General features: G+C 35.4%; 1 pseudogene; it reads right to left on the reverse strand.

Annotated features, from left to right (window-relative positions):
* Window positions 1-5,114: 5,114 nt before the first annotated feature.
* LOC106970138 (heterogeneous nuclear ribonucleoprotein A1-like) lies at window positions 5,115-6,770 on the reverse strand (annotated as a pseudogene).
* Between the last annotated feature and the right edge of the window lie 9,899 nt (window positions 6,771-16,669).

Here is a 16,669-nt window from a genome sequence, read left to right on the forward strand (position 1 = left end):
CCTTAGCTACCCAAACCAAATAATGGGAAATAAAATTATTTTTTACTCACAATCATCTGCCCAGTTATGCCACACTGTGCAAAATGAAACACAGGACATTCATGGGACAAGAAAGCCTAGTCGGTCTGCTTAATAAAAATACAAAGTAAAAACTATGAAGGTCCACATAGAATATTTTGAGAAAGCCATCCTTTTAAGGATTCCCATAGAGTCTGCTGGGAGAAGAGTTTCAATGATCAGAGGTTCTAAGGATCACTTTGGTGACTGCTAACTCTTGATATTAACAGAAATGTCTCATCATTGCTAAATGGTGTGCCTTTTTTTTTCACAGATCAGTGAAATTCCATTACATTCTACAAGTATTTATTGGGCCCCTATCACGTTGGTATCTAGTATTACGTCAGGGACTGAGTAGCTAGAATTTAGCATTTTGAGGCACATTATCAGTGTGCATTTATCTGACATCATAGAATGACAAAATAGTTGAGAGCAAAAGTTCATGAATAATTTTTTTCAATCAATCATGTACATACTACATGTACTTTAAGAATTGAGAGGTATAAGAATGCCAGGCGATATAGGATGTTGGAGAATGTTTCATGTATAACATGAAATTTGAACTGTACTTTGGAGAACAAATAGAATTTAGAGTGAAAGGAAAAGAATGGAAAAAATATCTCTGTACCATCTATCCATCGATCCATCATCTATCATCTATCTTTCATCTATATTTTGTGGAGAGCAGCTTGAATTGAGTCACTGTGATTAGATAGAGTGAATCTGAATTTCCAAAGACATGAGAATAATTACTTGATGTAATGAAATAATCAGGAGAAAAAGTTTTGAAAGTTCCAATAAAGATTACATCAGTAATAACGTTTTTGCTGTAGCATATAATATTCTTCTTCTTTCCCACCACATATAACTCATTTATCCCCCAAATCCAGTTCAAATTCATTTATGTTTTAAGTCTCCACTTCACCTTGTGCTGTGTAGACACAAACCTAAATTGGCACATCCACTTAATATAAGCTCTGATCCAGGCCCTGTAAACAATGGTCAAAGATGATGCCAGAATGGTGCAAAGTTGACTGCCTTTAGCTACTTCTTAAGTATTATTATTTATGTTCTTAGAAAAAAATTATCTGTGTGAGTTATATCAACTGGATACCTGACTCCAAGGAAATATGAAGGTCTTATCTAGGTGCTTATACTTTATACACAGTGGTTTTACACATACAGGATACTGAATACATATTTTCTGAATAAATGAATAGGTTAATAAATACATTTAGGCTCTTTACAGGCTTTAATCCTTTCAGAGTGATTGGCATGTGCTGCTGTTGTGATTCTGGAGTTTTTATGGTGAGGGGATTTTTAATTTGCTCAATAAATGAGACAGATAATTCTTTGGATACTTCTTTAACAACTTGAATTCTCTCAGCTATAATCAGAAGTAGATTTTTTTTAAAAAAAGTAGATTTTAGGGGTACCTGGGTGACTTAGTTGGTTAAGCATCTGACTTCAGCTCAAGTCATGATCTCATGGTTTGTGAGTTCAAGCCCCGCGTTGAGCTCTTTGCTGACAGCTTGGAGCTTGGAAGCTGCTTCAGATTCTGTGTCTCCCTCTCTCTCTGCTCTTCTTCTGCTCACTCTCTATCTCTGTTTCTCTCTCTCTCTCTCAACAATAAATAAAAATTAAAAAATTAAAAAGTTAAGAAAGTGGATTTTATTAGAATTATATGTGAAATAATAAAATTATAGAGAAGTAATATTTTACTAGCCAAAAATTAAATCTACATCTGTTATTTATTAAACTCTCTCAACCCACCTCTCAGTGTGGATGGGGATCACTTTCTATGTCCCTGAATTCTCTCCTGCCCAATTCTTTTTTTTTTTAAGTTTATTTATTTATTTTGAGAATGAGAGAGAGCACATGCGCATGATCGGGGAGTGGCAGAGAGAGAGGGAGAGAGAGAATCCAAAGCAGGCTCCATGCTGTCAGCACATGGGACTTGATCTCATATACTGAGATCATGACCTGAGCTGAAGCTAAGAATCTGACGCTTAACTGAGCCACCCAGGTGCCCCTCTTCTGCCCAATTCTTATGAAACCTAAGTTCATAATGTGGCTTTTCTGAGTGAGATTTTATCTCACTCTGAATCAAATTTTCAACCCACTTTTAATAATTGTTCATGCTGCACTTTTTTCTTTGATCAGATTTTTAAAAATACATTTGTCATGTATGTGTTTTGTAAGCCTCAAACACTCTTTTAAAAATAATAAAGCATAAAGAAACATACATTTTCAAAACACATACTCTGCTTCAGTAATTGTGTTAGGTACTACAGATATAAGTCAAAACTTGATTAGTAAATTATAGGAAAGAACACTGAAGCCTAATGAAAATTGGTAAAATTTTTCTACCCCCTAAATATATGTCAATTTGAAGGATAATACAACTCTTTCATAGGTCTAGAAGTAGGAAAGGACTAAAGAGGCATTTAACACAACTTGTTATAAATGTGTTCCACAAAACACTATTGCAGAAGACAGTTTTAGTTTCAAGAATTAAATAAATACTTCCTGTGGTCAAGTAATGACAGTACAAAATCAATGGTGGGTACAATTTCTGGTGCCTTAGCACAAGTCAGGAGAGTGGCTCCAAAGTGTACTAGTCATCATTGTATTCTTCACTGCCACACACTTTCAGTAAAAACAAATAAAAAAACCCCTGATACCTCATTGTAATTTTGATTTGCATTTCCCTAATGATGAATGATGTTGAGCATCTTTTCATGTGTCTGTTGGCCATCTGGATGCCTTTTTTGGAAAAATGTCTGTTCAGGTCTTCTGCCCATTATCTAATAGGAGTTGTTGTTGTTGTTGTTGTTGTTTTGTATTGAGTTAGAAGTTATTTATCTATTTTGGATAGTAACCCTTTTTTGGATATATCATTTGCAAATATCTTACCACATTCAGTAGGTTGTCTTTTTTTATTATTATTAATGGTTTGTTTTGTTGCAAAGAAGGTTTTTAGTTTGACGTAGTCCCAATAGTTGATTTTTGCTTTTGTTTCCCTTGTCAAAGGAGACATATCTAGAAAAATGTTGCTATGGCTGATGTCAAGGAAATGACTGCCTGTAATTTCTAGGGTTTTTATGGTTTCAGGTCTCATGTTTAGGTCCTTAATCCATTTTGAGTCTGTTTTTGTGTATGGTATTAGAAAGTGGTCCAGTTTCACTCTTTTACATGTAGCTGTCCCATTTTCCCAAAACCATTTGTTAAAAAGACTGTCTTTTCCCCATTGTATATTTTTGCCTTCTTTGTCATAGATGAATTGACTATATAATCATGGGTTTATTTCTGGGATCTCTAGTCTATTCTATTGATCTATGTGTCTATTTTTGTGCAAATACCCTACCGTTTTGATTACCACAGCTTTGTAGTATATCTTGAAATCTGTGATTGTGATATATCCTGCTTTGTTCTTTTCAGGATTGCTTTGGTTATTCAGGGTCTTTTGTGGTTCCATACAAATTTTAGGATTATTTTTTCTAATTGTCTGAAAAATACTGTTAGTATTTTGATAGGGATTGCATTGAATCTGTAGGTTGCTTTATAAGCAACGTTTGTTGCTTATATTGTTATAAGGACGTTTTAACAATATTAACTCTTCTAATACATGAGCATGGGATATCTTTCCAGTTGGTTTCTGTCATCTTCAAATTCTTTCATCAGTGTTTTATCATTTTTGTAGTACAGGTCTTTCACCTTTTTGGCTCAGTTTATTCCTAGATATTTTATTCTTTTTGGTACAATTGTAAATGATGTGGTTTTTAAAATTTCTCTTTCTGCTACTTCATTATTAGAGTATAGAAATGCTACTGATTTCTGGGTATTAATTTGTATCCTGCCATTTTACTGAATTCATCATTACTTCTAGTAGTTTTTGGTAGAGTCTTTAGGATTTTCTGTATATAGTATCATATTATCTGCATATAGTGACAGTTTAACTTCTTTACCAATATGGATGCCTCTTATTTCCTTTTCTTTTTTTTTTTTAAATTTTTTTTCAACGTTTTTTATTTATTTTTGGGACAGAGAGAGACAGAGCATGAACGGGGGAGGGGCAGAGAGAGAGGGAGACACAGAATCGGAAACAGGCTCCAGGCTCCGAGCCATCAGCCCAGAGCCTGATGCGGGGCTCAAACTCCCGGACCGCGAGATCGTGACCTGGCTGAAGTCGGACGCTTAACTGACTGCGCCACCCAGGCACGCCTCTTATTTCCTTTTCTTGTCTGATTACTGTGGCTAGGACTTTCAGTACTATGTATTATGCTAAGTGAAATAAGTCAGACTGAGAACGACAAATACCATATGATTCTACTCATAAGTGGAATCTAAAAAAAATGAATAAATAAACAGAAAGCAGAATTAGGCCTATAAATACAGAGACCAAACTGATGGTTCCCAGAGGGGAGGGAGTTGGAGATTGGACAAAATGGGGGGGACGGGGAGATGGAGATATAGACTTTCTATGAAATGAATAAGTCATGGGAATAAAAAGCACCATACAGGGAATACAGTCAATGATATTGTAATAGTGATGTAATGGGACACATGGTATCTATACTGTGGTGAACATACCATGATGTCTAAACTTGTCAAATCACTAAGTTGTACAGCAGAAACTAAGGTAACATTTTGTGTCAACTATACTCAGATAAAAAATTAAACAAACAAACCCCTAAAAGCAGACAAACAAAAGCTAGTTTTACTTAGTAATGTCCTCAATGGAGCAGTAAAAATTATTAAAGTTATTGAGTCTTGGCTATTGAGCACATTATTTTTAGTAATCTAGGTAGATAAATGGTAATTGTGCACAAAACATTTCTACTGCATGTGAAGTAGGATGGTTATCTTGAGGAAAAGTATTTCTAGATTTGTTTGAGTTGTAGGTAAACAAGCCATGTTTTTCTTGGAACACCAGGAAAGGTTTCCTTTTCACTTGAAAGAATGACTGACAATTTGTATTGAGACATGAATATTTAGCTGGCATCTTTTTTTTTTCAAGAGAATATTAAATCATCTATTGATTACACATGATAATGGATGATACACAAGCTTTAATCCCATCTATAATTTTATCTGATACCATAATTCAATTTAGATATATTGCATAGGATGTGCCAACAATCATATTAATAACCAAATAAACTCCAGGACTTTGCTTGGGTGACCCTTTTAATGGTGACCTCCAGGTCACAACACATTAACTGTCAGTTCAACCACACCAATGTTTATGGAGACAATGGCTTCTGTGCCCAAGCAGTTTGCACATATATTTCAAATGGAACCTGGCATCACCCTGAAGGATCTAACTTCACACTGTTGGGGTAGTTTACCAAGATGGCTTCAGAGGAGACTAACTTTACACAGCACATTTAAAAAAAGACACATTTATTCAGTGTCATGATCAGACTATTACATTTAGCAATCAACAGCATGGGTGCAAAAAAAAAAATCTAAATTAAAACCCTTTGTTGGAGTGCTTTACACTTTCCACAGAACAAAAACTAAAATAACCTGTTATACAATTAGTCACAAATACAGTCCTTGAGTTTTTTGCCCATACACATGAGTATTGTCTAAAACATGTCTTCTTTGTAGCAGCTAGGCCCTGCCACCACTGTGCTAGGCTGAGTTCACAGATCTGTTGTAACCTGTAGCTTCCCTGTCACTTCTCTGGCTCTTCTTTCCTGCTAATCTTTGTTTCCTGGCAGTAATTAAAAATCTTCTGCCACTGCCAAAGCTACTGCTGCTGCTGGAACTGCCATAGCCACCTTGGTTTCGTGGTTTGGCAAAATATTGACCTCCACCACCATAGGGGCCAGAGCTTCTGCCTCCAAAATTTCCTCCTTCCATGGGTCCAAAATTGAAGACTGATTGTTGTAATTGCCAAAATCATTATAGCTTCCACCACCTCCAAAATTGCCTCCATCATTACCAAATCCTTTATAACCATCCCCACTGCCACCATACCCATCACCACCTTGACTGCCACCAAGGCCACCTCGTCCACTGAAGTTTCCTTCATGGCCAAAGTTGTCATTCCCACCAAAACTACCTCCGGGACCATCACCGAAGTTCCAAGGACCACTTTGACCTCTTGGCTGGAAGAGGCACTAGCCATCTCTTGCTTAGATAAAGCTTCCCTTACTTCACAGTTGTGGCCATTCACAGTATGGTATTTTTGAATGACAATCTTGTCTACAGAGTCATGGTCATCAAATGTTACAAAGGCAAAGCCTCTCTTTTTGCAATTGCCTCGGTCTGTCATGGTTTCAATCACTTCAATTTTCCCATACTGTTCAAAATAATCTCTTAGATGATGTTCTTCAGTGTCTTCTTTAATGCCACTGACAAAAATCTTTTTCACAGTTAAGTTGGCACCAGGTCTTTGAGAATCTTCTCTTGAGACAGCCCTCTTTGGTTCTACAACTCTTCAATCCACCTTGTGTGGCCTTGCATTCACGGCTGCATCCACCTCTTCCACAGTGGCATAGGTGACAAACCCAAAGCCTCTGGAGCGCTTGGTGTTTGGATCTCTCATTACCACACAGTCTGTAAGCATTCCCCATTGCTCTAAACGGCTCCTCAGACTCTCATTGGTTGTTTCAAAGCTCAAACCTCGGATGAAAAGCTTCCGCAGCTGTTCAGGCTCTTTGGGAGACTCTGACTTAGACATGACGGCGGTGGGAGGGAGACTTTCATGATGCTTACTCGGTGGTATCCATGGGCAGAAAGTAGCTGACATCTTTTTTAAAAATGTATGATTTATTTCTGTCACTACAAGGAAAACAACTGACAACATTTGTTTTTAATGATAAAGTTTGAGTTTTCAAGAGAAAATTGAATTTTGAATCAGCTACTATGAGCTTGATTGCTTTCCAGTATGTGAAAACCTTGCTGATCAAATTGGCGGTGATACTAATGGTTGTATTTTTTGATATGGTATAATGAAATATGTCAACATTTGGAAGATCTCCATAACGTAGTGAATCAACATGCTCCAAATGTCATAAGATCATGCATGAGTAAAAGATCCATTGAAAGAGCAAGCTAGACAAGCAGATTTTAATGTAACACAGAATAAAAGTTTATCAATATGGCTTCTGATTCCATATTGTAATTAACCTTTCAGAAATGACCACTTGTTGAGTGTTGGTGTAGTATCAAAGAATGATATCCACAATTATCTGAACATTAAAATACCCTTTCCTTTACAGATTATAGATCTTGAGATGCTATATTTTCTTTATATCAAAATAAATTGAATGCTGACGCAGATATAGGAATCTCTCTATCTTCGAGGAAGACAGACTCAAAGAGATTTTTTAAAATGTAAAAAAAAAATGATATTCTTTTTTACTACATATTTTTTATTTTGGAAAATTTACTTACTTTTCCTAAAGATACATTATTTATAGTGAAATGTAATACATATACTATTATTATTATTTTAAAATGAGTTAAACGTATAAAAATTTTCTCAGTTTTAGTTTCTAAATGAGTAAATATCAATAGGATGGACACAAACAAAAGCAATTTGTGTACTCAATAATTTTTAAGGGTGAAAGGAGTCCTGGAACAAAAAAGTTTGGGAACCATGGTCTAAGAAAAAGAAAAAACCCTGAAGTCACATTTAAGTCCTTTCATTTATGCATCTTCTATTTACTAATATGGAAATGAAAACCAGCACTCATATTTCTATGATGTGAACAAATAAAAGTAAAAAATTTTAATAGTGTTGTAACTGTGAAAAATATGTCTTTTCTGGTTATTTCTAGGTACAAATATTTATGGGAGATGGAAATCCTGAAATATTGTACTTGTTTTATTTTACCAAAAATACTTTGTGTTTGTGTATCAAAGAAGAATTCTCCATAAAGTTGAATGATATTACTATTAAAATAATGTTGCCATACAGATAAAATCTGAGACTCTTAAGAAATATCAGCATAAATAGAAATTCAATAGTAAGGAATACATTTATTATAATTTCCCAAGGGCTTTTTTTTCATAGAATTATGACACCTGACAAATGGCTGCAGGGAAAATATGCCAAATGAGTTCCCCTGTTGTTTACAGCTTGTCACAGACTGGGGCAATACAGAAAGAAGATGAATTCATCCTTCCCACTCCACATTGTCTCTACTCATAAAGGGAAACTGTTCTCTCCCCATCTCAACAATGATTGGTTTAGATCACTACAATAGATCAATGATATTCTGGTTACTTGATGAGTTTATGGAAACAGAACAAGGAATATGGAGTCCCACTCAAGGATTTCCCTCAAGGTGACCCCACAGTAGCCAAAGCTGAAGAAGCACTCTTTATGTTTCATATAGGTGCCATGTTTTTTGTATCCAAATTGCCCTTTTTGTTTTTCTGATTCAATTAATGCCACCCTTAAACATTGCTACATACGACAGACTTGTTGGTCCAAGAGTGAGGCACAGACCAGCATCTCCATCATCCCTTGAAGCATTTTAGAAATGTATACTCCTGGGCTCCACCTTGGACCTCCTGAATCAGAATCTGCATTTTAACAAGATCCCCAGGGGATGTATATGTTTATTTATGTTCGAAAAGCACTATTGTGCATAGGATGATTTCAACCATGGCTGCACTTTGCAATCACCTGGGAGTTTCTAAAAATCCTGATGCTTGGACTACACTGCAGAGCAATGAAATCAGAATCTCTGAAGATAGGACACTGCTTAAGAAGAATAAACATTCTTTAAGCTCTGTCAGTGTCACCCTTTTCTACTGCATTTATATTCATAGATGCACCTCAGGATTTATTATGGAAGTCGGTGGGGAAAATACTCCATAAGCAATTTTTTTTAAAAACACCTTTATTGAAGTATAATTGATATTTAAAAACCATACATGTTTAATAATTACAATTTGGAGTTTGGACATACTACATACACCCATGAAACCATTACACAGTCAAGGTAATAGGCATATCCATCACCTCCAAAAATTCCCTTGTGTCCCCCCTTTTTTCTGTGGTAGGAACACTTTTTTCTGTGTGTCTGTGTGACAAAAACATGGGAGTGACCTTGGCACCTTTTTAGGTATACAGTATAATATTGTTAACTATTGGCATTGTTTTACGGGAGATTTCTAGAACTTATTGATCTTGCATAACTGAAACTTTATGCCATTAAACGACACTCCTCATATCCCCCAGCTCCCAGCCTCTGGCAACCAATCTATTCTCTGCCATTATTTTAGCTATTTTAGATATCTCATATAAGTGGAATCATGCAGTATTTGTCCTTCTGTGATTGGCTTATTTCATTTAGCACAATGTTGTCAACAATCCAGAAATAGCAATATTAAAACCACTGAATCAATAAGTGGTACTTAGTAAGAGTTTATTGTAGATACAAGAACAGTTCTTGAAAGAACTGGAAGCCTTTAAATTCAAAGACTGATGTGAAGCTCAGGGGCATGACATTACATGACAGTTTATAAAGTGAAAATGAGGAAGTTGTTTAACCTTTACAATGATTTGTTATTGCATTGAGGGTTTCTAGAAGGCAGGGAATGGGTTACAAGTGATTATCTTACACAATTTTTAGGAAAATGACTTGTTTCTTTTATTTGAGACATTTGTAAGAATCAACCCATGGTAAATTTCAGCTTGTTTTGCAGAATAAGCTAAATTAAATTTCATTTATATAGCTTAAATGTTTTTTCTGCTCAGGGAATTTTCAAGTCCCCTCTCCATTTTGTATTTAATTTTAACAGTGTCCTCTGGTTTCAGCCATGTTGTCGCATATGGCAGGATTTCCTTCTTCTTAAAGGTTGAATAATATTTCATTGTATTTAGGCACATTTTTTCTTAATCCACTCATCTATTAATAGATATTTGAGTTGTTTCCTTATCTTGGGTATTGTGAATAATGCTGAAATAAACACTGAGTGCAGATATCTCTTTGAGATCCTGATTTCAAATCTATTGGGTTATACCCAAAAGTGTATTGCTGGATGATATAATAGTTCTATTATTAAATTTTTGAGGAACCTCCATACTATTTTCCATAGAAGCTGCACCATTTTACATTCCCACCAATAATACACAAGCGTTCTAATTTCTCCATATCATTACCAATAATTATTATCTCCTGTCTCTTTGACCCTAACAGGTATGAGGGATAGTTCATTGTGGTTTTGATTTACGTTTCCTAATGATTAGTATGTTGGGCATCTTTTAACTTATCTGTTGGCCATTTGTATGCCTTCTTTGGAGAAATGTCTGTTCAGACCTACTGCCCATTTTAAAAGCAGGTTATTTGTGATTTTGGTATTGAGTTGTGCCTACAACTCAATGTATATTATATACATATATATATAACTCAATATATGTCATATATTTTGATATTAACACCTTATCAGATATATGGTTTGCAAATTTTTTCCCCATTCTGTGGATTGACTTTTTCACTCTGCTGTTTCCTTTTCTGTGCAGAAGATTTTCAGTTTGATGTAGTGCCACTTTTTGTCTTTGTTGTCTGTGATTTTTTGTCTATTTTTGTCTTTGTTGCCTGTGAATTTGGTGTCATAACCAAAATGTCATTGCAAAGACCAATGTCAAGAAGTTTTTCTCCTGAGTGTTCTTCTAGAAGTTTTACGGTTTCAGGTGTTATGTTTGTCTTTAATCCTTTTTGAGTTGGTCTTTATGTATGTATGGTGTAAGTTAAGAATCTCATTTCATTCTTTTGCATGTGTGTATCTAGTTTTCTCAACACCAAGGAAGGGAGACTATCCTTTCTCCATTGTGTATTCTTGGTAGTCTTATCAGAAATCAGTAGACCATTTATGCGTGGGTTTATTTCTGAATTTTCTTTTCTGTTCCTCTGGTCTATATGTCTGCCTTTATACTATACTGTTTTAAGTACTGTAGGTTTATAATATATTTTAAAATCAGGATATCTGATGTCTGTGTGATGCCCTTGTTTTATTTCTCTTTCTCAAGATGACTTTGGCTATTTTATATGACTTTTATGGTTTGGAATAAATTTCCTATTTTTTTTTCCTTGAGAAGCAACTTTGGTCAGCAGGAGAAAGACAAAGACCATATGATTTCACTCATGTGGCATTTAAGAAAAAAAATGAGCAAAGGCAAAGAGAGAGAGAGAGAGAGAGAGAGAGAGAGGCAAACCAAGAAAGAGACTCTTAACTATAGAGAACAAACTGATGGTTACCAGAATGGATATGGGTAAGGGGATGGGTTAAATAGGTGGTAGGGAATAAGAAGTGCCCTTGTGATGAGCCCAGGTGTTGTATGTAAGTGTTGAATCACTATATTGTACAACTGAAACTAATATTACACTGTAGGCTAACTAACTGGAACTTAAATAAAAACTTAAAAAATATCTTTGGGATTTTGATGCAGATAGCATTGAAAATGTAGATTTCTTTGGGTAATATGGAAATTTTACAATTTTAAGTCTTATATGAACACAGATATATTTTCATATATTTGTGTCTTCTTTAATTTCTTTCATCAGTGTTTTGTTGGTTTTAGTGTACAAGTCTTTCATAATCTTGGTTAAGTTCATTTCTAAGTATTTTAGTCTTTTTGATGTGATTGTAAATGGGATTGCTTTACAATTTCCTTTTCAGGTAGTTTGTTGTTAGTATATAGAAACACAACTGATTTTTGTATGTTGATTTGTAACCTGCAACTTTACTGAATTTGTCTCTTAGTTCTAAGAATTTGTGTGTGTGTGTGTTGGAAACTTTCAGGTCTTCTGCATATAAGATCATATCATCTACAAACAAAGATAATTTTACTTTTTCCTTTCCATTTTGGATAACTTTTACCTGTTTTTCTTAAATAATTTCTCTGGCTAGGACTTCCAATACTATAATTGGAAAGAGAGGGCATCCTTATATTGTTCCTGATCTTAGATGAATAGTTTTCAGATTTTTACTGGTAAGTACAATGTTGGCTGTGAGCTTGGTCATACATGGTCTTTATTATGTTGAAGTACATTCCCTCTATACTTAATTTGTTGAGTTTTGCTCATGAATAGATACTGAATTTAGTTGGATGCTCTTTCTGTACCTTTTGAGATAATAATATACTTTTTATCCTTCATTTTGTTATTGTGGTATATCACATTTATTTCTCTGCATATTTGAACTATCCTTGCACCCCAAGCATAAATCTCACTTGATTGTTGTGTATGGCCCATTTAATATGTTGTTGAATTTGTTTTACTACCATTTTATTGGGGATTCTTGCATATATGTTCATCAGGGATATTGCACTGTAATTTTCTTTGCCTGCGACATCCTGGTATGGCTTTGGTATCTGGATAATGCTGGCCTTGTAAAGAGAGTTTAGAATATTCCTTATTCTTTAATATTTTGGAAGGGTTTGAAAATGGTTGGTGTTAATTATTCTTTAAATGTTTGGTAGATTTACCTGTGTAGCTATGTCGTCTTGGGCTTTTCTTGTTGGAAATATTTGATTATTGATTCCATCTCTTTACTAGTGATTGACTGTTCAGATTTTCTATTTCTTCATGATTCAGTCTTGGTAAGTCAGATGTTTCTAGAAATTTATCCCCTTCTTCTAGATTACCCATTTTGTTGGCATGTAATTATTCTTACCAGTTTTTTTTGATCCTTTGTATGTCTCTGGCATTAGTAATAATGACTCCTTATTCGTTTCTGATTTTATTTATTTGAGTCTTTTTTTTTCTTTAGTTTAGCTAAAGGTTTGTTAATCTTGTTCACCTTTTGAAGATACCAGCTCTTAATTTTACTGATTTTTTTCTATTATTTTTCTAGTCTCTATTTAATGTCTACTCTAATCTCTATTATTTACTTCCTCCTGCTAACTTTGGGATTAGTTTGTTTTCCTTTTTCTAGCTCCTTGAGGTATAAAGTTAGGTTGTTTATTTGAAATTTTTCTTTTTTAAGTATAAACATTTATTGCTATAAACTTTCCTTTTGGTACTGCTTTTGCTATATCCCATAAATTTTGATATGCTGGGTTTTCATTTTTTTCCCCTCCCATCAGTGACATTTTTTTAAAAGGATAGACATTCAACAAAGATGGTAGCACAATTCTATACATGTTGAATGGGTAAGAAATACATAAATACGACAATAAACATGGCACTTGGCCTTGAACAAGACCTGAGGGTTGCTTGTGGAAGGGGGCATCAGAAGAATGAGGTTTGTTGGTTATTATGAAGCAGTGGGAAGGAGGCTTAGTTGAAACTGGGTAGAAAGTTGGAATACCTTCTGTGTATGGGGTTTTCACTTTTATTTGTCTCAAGATACTTTCTGATTTTCCCTTTGATTTCTTCTTGTATCCATCCCTCTTTTTCCAGGATATGTGTAATTTCCAATATTTCTGAATTTGCCAATTATCCTTCTGACTTTAGCTTCATACCGTCATGGCCAGAAAAGATATGTGGTATGATTTCAACCTTAAATTTGTTTAGTCTTGTTCTGTAGCCTAATCTGGGATCTATCCTGAAGAGTGTTCTGTGTGTGCTTGAGAAAAATGTGTATTCTTCTGCCATTGGGTAGAATAGTCTGTATATGTCTATTAGGTCTATTTGGTGTATAGTGTTGCTCAAGACTATTTCCCTACTGATTTTCTTTCTGAATGTTTTATACACTGCTGAAAGTGGGGTATTATAGTCTCCTACTATTACGGTATCACTGTTTCTCTCTTCAGTTCTATTATTGTTTGCTTTATATATTTGAATGCTCTGATGTTGGGTACGTATGTAATTATTATATCTTCCTGGTAAATTGATCCTTTTGTCATTATATAATGTCCTTCTTTATCTCTTGTGATCATTTTTGACTTAAAGTATATTTTGTCTGTTATAAATATAGCCATGTCTGCTCTCTTTTGTTTACCATTTGTATGGAAGAGCTTTTTCTATCCCTTTATCTTCAGTCTATGTGTCTTTAAATCTAAAGTGAGTCTCTCTCTCTCTCTCTCTCTCTCTCTCAAAAAAGAGAGAGAGAGAGAGAGAATGCATACTCCATGGGATGGGGGTGGGCAGAGAGAGAGAGTATGAGAGAATCCCAAGCAGGCACCACACTCTCAGTGCAGAGCCTGGTGGGGGGCTTGATCTCACAAACCATGGGATCATGACCTGAGCCAAAATCAAGAGTAGGAAGCTTAACGGACTGAGCCAACCAGGTACCCCTAAAGTGACTCTTTTATTTAGCATATAGTTGGGTCTTATATTTTATCCATTCAGCTATTCTATATCTTTTCCGTGGGGAGTTTAATCAGTTTATGTTTAAAGTAAATATTGATAGGGAAGGAATTAAAATTGCCACTTTCTTTCTGTCTTACAGTTCTTTTGTTTCTCTTTTCCTCTCTTGCTGTCTTCCTTTGTGTTTTGTTAATTTTTGTAGTGATGTTATTTGATTCCTTTATCTTTTGTGTGGCTTCTATAGGTATGTTCTTTGTGATTACCATGAGGCTTCCATAAAACATCTTATAGTTTTAAGAGTCTGTTTTAAACTAATGAAAACCTAATCTCAACCACATACAAAAACTCTACCCTTTTACTTCTCCCCCGAGACACACTTTGTTATTGATGTCACAGTTTACATCTTTTTATATTGTGCCTCTATTAACATAAAAAATATAAAATTTCATAGTTAAGAGCTTGGGCTTTGGAGTAAGAAAGACTTAGTTGTGTTGGTCAGAAGTCTTTGGTTGCAAGTAACAGATGGTAATACAAGTTAGCAGATATCTGTTTCCAGATATTCAAATAATGTTATCAGTGACCTCTGCCTTTCAGCTTTTTCTTTCCTCTACTTTGGATTCATTTGCAGGCACATTCTCTCCATTTTGTAGCTCTAGGCATATGTTGTAGATACAGCTAGTGAGCCCATAGAAAAGAGATGCTTCCTTGTTTAGAGAACTCTGACTGGCCTAACCTGAGCTGTATGCCTGTGGTAGGTAGAATTTTAAGATGGTTCTGAAAACTTCTAGCCCTTATTGTTTAAAATACCCTTTTGCAGTTATTCTGTAAAGCACTTGTTTAGATGTTGCTTTTACAGATATAACTCAGGTCCCCGAATCAGCTGATGTTAAGATAAGGGAGACCATCTAGGTGGGCCTGATCTATTCACACACACCCTTTAAATCTGGGTCTCGGGCTCAGAGATGGTGATGTCAGAGATCTGAAGTATAAGGGGTATTAAACACACCATTGCCAACTTGAAGACGAAGAAGGCCATGTGGCAAGGAATGTTCTTAGCCTCTAGAATCTAAGAGAGGCCCAAAGCTAACAGCCAGCAAGGATCAGGGACTTGGACCTATAGTGGCAAGGAGTTGAATTCTGCCAACTACAAGAATGATTCTAGAAGTGGATTTCTTTCCCAGACCCTCAAGAGGAGACCTCAGCCTGGCCAACACCTTGATTTTAGCCTTGTGAACTCTGAGCAGAGAATTACTTAACCTTGCTGTGTTTCAGTTTCCTCATCTGTAAAATGTGGACATTAAAGAATATCTACCTTTTATAGTGATTGGGTTGCTTAAATGAGATAATGCATGTAAAGTGCGCAGTGGAGTGTCTGGCATATAGTCTGACCTCAGTAATGTTACCTATTATTATTGTTAATGAAACCAGTTCAGGCACACTTAGTAACATCAGTTACAGTAATAAGAGTGGGAGAGAAGGGAGAATTGCCAGCTCCTCTCTAGGTCTACTCTACAGCCTAGAAGGATGGTAACACTAGGGTGTCCTGCCATTATGTTAAGGTTCATCTCTTTTCAGCTAGTATTTTGGCTGGGGTTTGGTGGTAAAGAATGAAGAATGAGCTTCAGGAGCTCACAAAAACCCCAAATAAAAAGAGTAACATGATTAGGAGTCCAGAATATAATGGCATTCAAGAAGTTATGGTTTCTTATAAAGAAATATTTTCTTTAGGGATTCAGGGTTGCCATGAGTCCCGTAATCACTTTTGGAGGCAAAAGGTAGTAGGAATTATTTGGACCAAAGAAAGAGAATGCTGTGTGGACATTCTTTATGTCTATATTTTTAATTCAAAACATCAGCATATGCTTGTTTTCTATGAAAGCCCACTGCAAAGGATCCTGGTTAGAAAAAAAAAAAAAAAAGAATACTTGTTACCACTAATTGTCACTTAGATCTCAGTAGGAACCTGCAGATGTTAACTGCTCACTGATGCACTAAAGCTTCCTAGGTTTCTCATAAAGGTTCAGAGCCCTTGTGAAATATTTTCTGGAAGTCCATGGATTAATGAAGTTGTTACTTAGAGAGGTGCTGTGAGGCCCGAGCTAATGTTGAATACAAAGTCGCCCTGGGAAGAGAACACTTGGTGGGTTTTTGAGTTGTAAGGGTAAGCATTTGGTTGAGAAACACAGGGAATGTTCATGCAGACCCTGCAAAAGAAAGGCTTCAGATTTTGTAGAATCTGAAGCTTATAACATTTGGAGAGGTCCTCTTTCGGGGATAGATTTTAATTAATTACAGTTAAAATAATTGCACTTTTGCAAATTTCACAAAACCATAAGGCCATGTGAGATCATATGAGAGGGCCACCCAAGGCTCTGGAAATATTGTATGCA

Source organism: Acinonyx jubatus, chromosome B2 (assembly GCF_027475565.1).
Source record: "Acinonyx jubatus isolate Ajub_Pintada_27869175 chromosome B2, VMU_Ajub_asm_v1.0, whole genome shotgun sequence".
Taxonomy (NCBI): Eukaryota; Metazoa; Chordata; class Mammalia; order Carnivora; family Felidae; genus Acinonyx; species Acinonyx jubatus.